This window comes from Erpetoichthys calabaricus, chromosome 5 (assembly GCF_900747795.2).
Source record: "Erpetoichthys calabaricus chromosome 5, fErpCal1.3, whole genome shotgun sequence".
Lineage (NCBI taxonomy): Eukaryota > Metazoa > Chordata > Cladistia > Polypteriformes > Polypteridae > Erpetoichthys > Erpetoichthys calabaricus.
Window position 1 is genome coordinate 115,396,770 of NC_041398.2, and position 6,000 is coordinate 115,402,769.

Sequence of the window (6,000 nt, forward strand, 5' to 3'; positions counted from 1 at the left end):
GTCCTATAAATCTGTATTTTGCAATGACCATCAACAAAAGCTAAAGTTAGTCAGTAAGTAAGAAGGAATTGACGTATAGTAGAAATGTTTTAATTATGTACAATTGTATATAGGGCGGCACGGTGGCGCAGTGGGTAGCGCTGCTGCCTCGCAGTTGGGAGATCTGGGGACCTGGGTTCGATTCCCGGGTCCTCCCTGCGTGGAGTTTGCATGTTCTCCCCGTGTCTGCGTGGGTTTCCTCCGGGCGCTCCGGTTTCCTCCCACAGTCCAAAGACATGCAGGTTAGGTGGATTGGCGATTCTAAATTGGCCCTAGTGTGTGCTTGGTGTGTGGGTGTGTTTGTGTGTGTCCTGCGGTGGGTTGGCACCCTGCCCGGGATTGTTTCCTGCCTTGTGCCCTGTGTTGGCTGGGATTGGCTCCAGCAGACCCCCGTGACCCTGTGTTCGGATTCAGCGGGTTGGAAAATGGATGGATGGATGGACAATTGTATATAGCATAACCAATAGTGAGGAGCGGCAGTGAACTATTAACATTAGCCAATGTTTTTTTTTTTTTTTTTTATAAAGAAAAAAGTATGAACAAAGAAATCTACTTGGTTAGTAACACAGAACTTCTGATATATCCAGTGGCACTTTAACCAAAGCCCACTTGTCTTACAGAATTTTCCAGGTGAAGCTGGGTAACACAGCCAGTAAATATATAAATATAAGAGCCTGGGAAAAGTAACGTGCCTGTTGGAATTATCCAGAAATTCCTCACAGTACTGAATTGTGCAATATCATTAGTATGGTAGCTTCAATGATCGTCTCACACTTAGAAGAAAAATGACATCACCTGCCTCAGTTAGATGTTGATAAGTCAGTGTAAGAAGGTGGCTGACAAGAGTATGTTGTTTCAACAATATATGGAGATTAAGTTTCTTGTGAAGAATGAAATCTCTAACTGACATTCCAGCACAACTTGATCGTGCATATGCAGAGCACTAGCAGTGTATGACTATGGGTAACGCATTTTAAAGGCAGAAATACAGACTTTGTATTAGCTCCTTAGTGAGTCCTCCTGAACTACCAAGAGCTTCAAACCACTGTAGCAAGACCAACAAAGCAGAAATTAGTGAGCTTGTTAGAAAGAAACAGTATGGGACAATTTGAGAAATTAGGCTGTTTAGAAATGACTGGAAAGGAAGGGATTTTCAGACATGTAGAGCTGTGATAAAAATGCAGTGATTGGGATGGAGAGTATATAGAGAAGTAAATAAATTATCTTGATTGACAGTAATTTCAGATTCATGTATTTATTGAACTGTAAAATGAATATGCTCATTACCCTAATATATAGTGCATAAGTAATAAAATAAATAAATAGGCCCTATGCATTCTGAACAAGGAAGAATGACAGAAATTAATACAATGTCTCAGATTCCATGCAGAGAAATATGACGTGCTGTGTTTTGTTTTGACAGGATTTATTTCACTACTAAGAAGATGACCTTTCTTTTCAGAGATGAAGGAAATGGACACAAGCCTATATTAAAAAAAAAAATAAAGCCCTTAAGTAAATTTCTGTAAATTGCTATCTTTTTTTTTATTACTGGCAAGCATTTTCTGCTTGAGAAGACACTTCTGAAGACTAATTCAGCCATACCGATAAAGGAAACAACTGTCTATCATCAGATAAATACTATGCATTTTAAGGATACAGACTAAGCACCAAAGAACGGTGAGCATGTTTTAGTGCTCAAATTCGGAGATTCTGCGCTCTTGATGCCATTACACTGCGTAATGCTGAAGATGTGCAATATCATGTGCAGAGATGATCCATGCCATGTATTATTTTAAACTGTCTGTCTGTTCAGTAATAACATGGTTTTCATCAGTGTGCTAATATACAAACATGAACTGGGATTAAAAAGATGTTACTTAATGCCAAACTATAACTTGTATTGTCTTTATTATTGTTTCAAGCCACCTGCCAAACCTGCATTCATCCAGTGTTGCCACTTAGTTTGCTGCCTTGACCAGCAGCCAAATCTTGTGAACTTGAACTGGGAGAATATTGAAAAGTTATTTTTTATGATTTGGTAATATTAACAGAAATTATTGTCAATTATTAAGTAACTGTTTCAGAATTATTTAAGTAAATAAATATGTGTATTTATGAAATATGTTTTTGCTTCCTCTGTCCAAAATATTTTTCCACTACTTATTTTATAATCCTAAATTAATTGGAGCAGTTTAATCTTTTTCCTCTAAACCTCATCTTGCCTTTGTTTACTTTAAGTCTTACTGCTTTTTATCTTATTCACTAAATTGAATAAATTGTCTGAAAGCAAAATGCTTTCATATAAGTTCTCTATTCTGTATAAAGTGTTTTTTTTCCTAGGGTGTTTAATAAATATTTACAGTTTTAAAGAGTTTACATATTGTATGTGATACAGTCAGCATGGGTAGATGTGTAATTATAGATTTGTCTTATTGTATGTATTTTTGCTGTTACTAGAATTAAATTTTTATATTTCAAATAAAATGCATTTTAACAGGCTTTCTTTAGCACTTTCCTATCAGTATACTTTATATTACTCAAATATTTTGTATAAAGATGCATATTTTTATTTCTGTCTGTTTGAAAGAAAATCTGAAACATTAGGTTAACATTATATAAGAACATTTCTGTAATATTTGTTTGGCAGCTCTTTGGCAGTGGTGGTATTTTGTCTTTTACTGTAATAACATTTATCACGAAATTTTTCTGTTCCAAATAATATACATTTATAAATGAAAAAAACATAGTCAAATGTATTTTAATTTGTTTACATATAATGTGTTTTTTTTTTGCCTTGAATTAATTAAAAGGCCCCATACCCCCTTCCATTTGGGAGTCTGGATTCATTCCATGGTATAAAGTTAGCTTAAACGGGCTGTTGCACAGGACACCATCATAATGTGTGTGTGTGTGTGTGTGTTGATGTAGCATCAGTTTTATTTTAATGAGTAATGAAAGAATCAAGATTTTCACTGTCATACTGATGCAATTAAATTACAAAATTGTAAAAATGCAAAGAAGTTTTGGTTTCTTTTAGTTGTTCAAACAGGCGTTCCTCCTCTACCAGTTTTTGTTTGTTTTTTAGATTGGATACACTTTTACCCACTGAGAAAATAAGAAATGTTTTAATGAAGGGACCATTCAGTTCATCTAGATACCTAACATAACCCTACATATTTTGTTTTCTTTTTATTGAAAGCTGCTGGGGTTCCCCTTCATCTAAAAAATCCTGTAGTTTTATTCCCAGTTCCCACAATGCCTTGTGTGAAGAAGTGCATTCTTGTTTCCCTCTGTAATTTGCAGGAATGTTAGACACTTTCATTTTAGTGCTTCAGTTTACGACCTGATAATTCCACACCGTGCACACACCTCAAAAGGGAGGATAAAAGACTCAAAACATTTGAATATCTGAGGGAAAATCGGCCCTTGATTTTTTTTTTTTAAATACTCTTAAAGCTTCTTGTTGAGTTCTTAGATCTTTACTTGTGCCCAGGTAGCTTCCTACAGACACAAAGTGTGCCATGTGAAATAGGAACCAGATGCAAAAACATTCTGATAGACTACCTGCAGCAGAACTGCTGGAATGGCTTTTTATTATCCTATTCGAAAGGTGTTTAATAACATTAGTCTAATAAATGATGTAGCTATTCTTTGTGGTTTGCTTCTATCTGGAACAGCGGGAACATTCTGGCTAAAGTCTATCATGAAAGAGCATATTGTTCCTGTCTGTTTGGGCATTTACTCTCAAAAGAGCCTCGTCTTACATTGTAGATCATTCTCATTTAGCAACTGTCATTATATATGTAAAAGAAGCTGAATACTTTTATTTGTATATGTAAATGCAAGCTAAATCTGCATGTGTTTATATAACCAGTTAAAGCATAAATCAAATGGCATATGCATTGCTATTATTTTTTAAAGCTTATCATAAACAGAGTTCAAATGCCATTTGCCCAGGTATCTGCTGTGTTTGTTATTAACTTGTCATTATGAGGATCCAATGAAAGGAACAGACTCCACAGACAAAGGTACATTTATAAGAGAGAATTCCAAAATTGTAACTATGCCAAAAATACAAATAATATTAGATTTATTTTTATTAATGTAAACCTCACTGGACACCTTTTTTTTCTAAATGTAGAATAAGAAAAGAAAAAAAGAACCAGCTCATTAAACAATGAGATCAATTAGAGAGAAAATGGCTTTGCTAACTGTGAAACTGATTGGAACAAAAACCTGCAGCCGCAGGGGTCCCAAGGGCTAGAATTGGAAAGCACTGGTATAGTCTACTATTTTATTCCTTTTTTAAACTGCTTATGTAAAGCAGGATTATGTCAGTGTGTCTATTAAAACTGTAAGGAGTTGACATGTGCCATATGACTACAGTCCACTTCCCATGATAGCCTCTTCTTTCCCTCAAAATAGCTGCATGTAAAACTACATCAAAGAAACAGTTTTTTAAAAAATGTGATCTCTGTTTATCTCAATTTTGTTTCATTTTTAATGATCTAAATGGATGTCAGTAGACTTGGTACTGCATATTGTAGCTTGTGAAGTAATGTATGGTATAGAAGGTTGAAAACTGACACCTTTGGTAGTTGTTACATTATTTCACGACCAACTGCATTCTCTTGTCTTTTTATGCATCAAGAAATTTAGGGAGAAGGTGACTTTCTTGTTGAAGGATCTGTTCTGGTATCTGGAAGTTTGCTGGGTTGAATCCCAGCAGTACCAGAAGGAATACTACTCAGGTGGACCTTGAGCAAGGCCCTTCACCTGCAGTGCCTCCAGGTATGCTGTACAAATACCTCAAGCTTCTCCTCTCCTCTCTGTGTGTCCCTAGGGAGTAGGTAAAAATGAAAAATAAAGTAAATTATCATTAAACTAGACAAAGAGCCCATTTCGACAACGTAAGATGAAACGGGCACGAGTTTGTGTCAGCAGTGTATGAAGAACAAATGATAAGTAACAAAGAAGTTGTTTTGTAATGATTGTAGTCCACTTTACTCATTACTGTACAGGTTTCTACTGTTAGTTGATGAATTTTCCAGGCCTATAGTGTAATATTGAATGATGAATGTTCCAGTACAATATGGAATAGTAATAAGTATAAGCACCACAAACCTGATATAGGTGTATTGAATGAATGCGTAATTGAATCAGAATGCGTAATTAGGCCTCGAGCTGTAGTCGAAATCGCCTTTCAGGCCTCTAGAGCTTTAATCGATGTCACCTTTCTCTTTGAATTTTTGCAACCGTAAATCCGCCGCCTGCCGCGATGTTGGGGTTGGATGTCGGTCTCGTAAGGTTTTTCGGGCAGCTGCGCAGAAGGCGACTGCGCATTCGGCTTTGGACGGACGCGAGTGAGTGAGTGAGTGAGTGAGGAGGCAGGCAAATTATGTATTAAGATTTATTGTATAGGCAAAGGTAAAGTTCAGTACCCCTAATTCTAGTGAAATAAAAAGTGATCATGCAACCACAGGCCTTTTATTTACTTTCTCTGGTTTGATCATCCTGCATACACCACATTCTCACACCAACTTGATCTGATTCAAGGTTGCAAACTGTCATGTGAAGGCAGGAAACATCCCTGAAGGGTCTACTCACACACATTCACTGGGCAGATTTGAATTTTCCAGTTAGTGTGCATTCCTTTGGAGTTGGGCATAGGGAGAACATGTGGACTCCGTATGTACAATGTCTTGGTGTGGACATCAATAAAATAATAGATAAAATTATATTTAAGCCGAAGAGGAACCCACTGCAATTTGCCTTAATAATATCAAATAGTTTATTTTTGCAGTGTCTTAATCAATATCCACCCTGGGTGAAAAGACAGGATCAGCCTGACCTGAGGAGCCAAGTGAAGCGAATCTGTCACCAAACTTGTATTATCCCACACCGACAGACTATTGTCTGTAAATGTTTGCTCATGTTGTTGACCATTTCCTTGACATC

The 6,000-nt window shown here is 36.4% G+C and overlaps 1 protein-coding gene across 1 annotated transcript in view; it reads left to right on the forward strand.

The window, feature by feature from the left end:
• rell1 (RELT like 1) overlaps positions 1-2,870 on the forward strand; it is a 97,460-nt gene extending 94,590 nt beyond the window's left edge. Inside the window, exon 8 of the mRNA XM_028801988.2 lies at positions 1,463-2,870. The gene's annotated coding sequence lies outside the window, so the exon portion shown is untranslated. The remainder of the gene's footprint in view (positions 1-1,462) is intronic.
• The last annotated feature ends 3,130 nt before the right edge of the window (positions 2,871-6,000 follow it).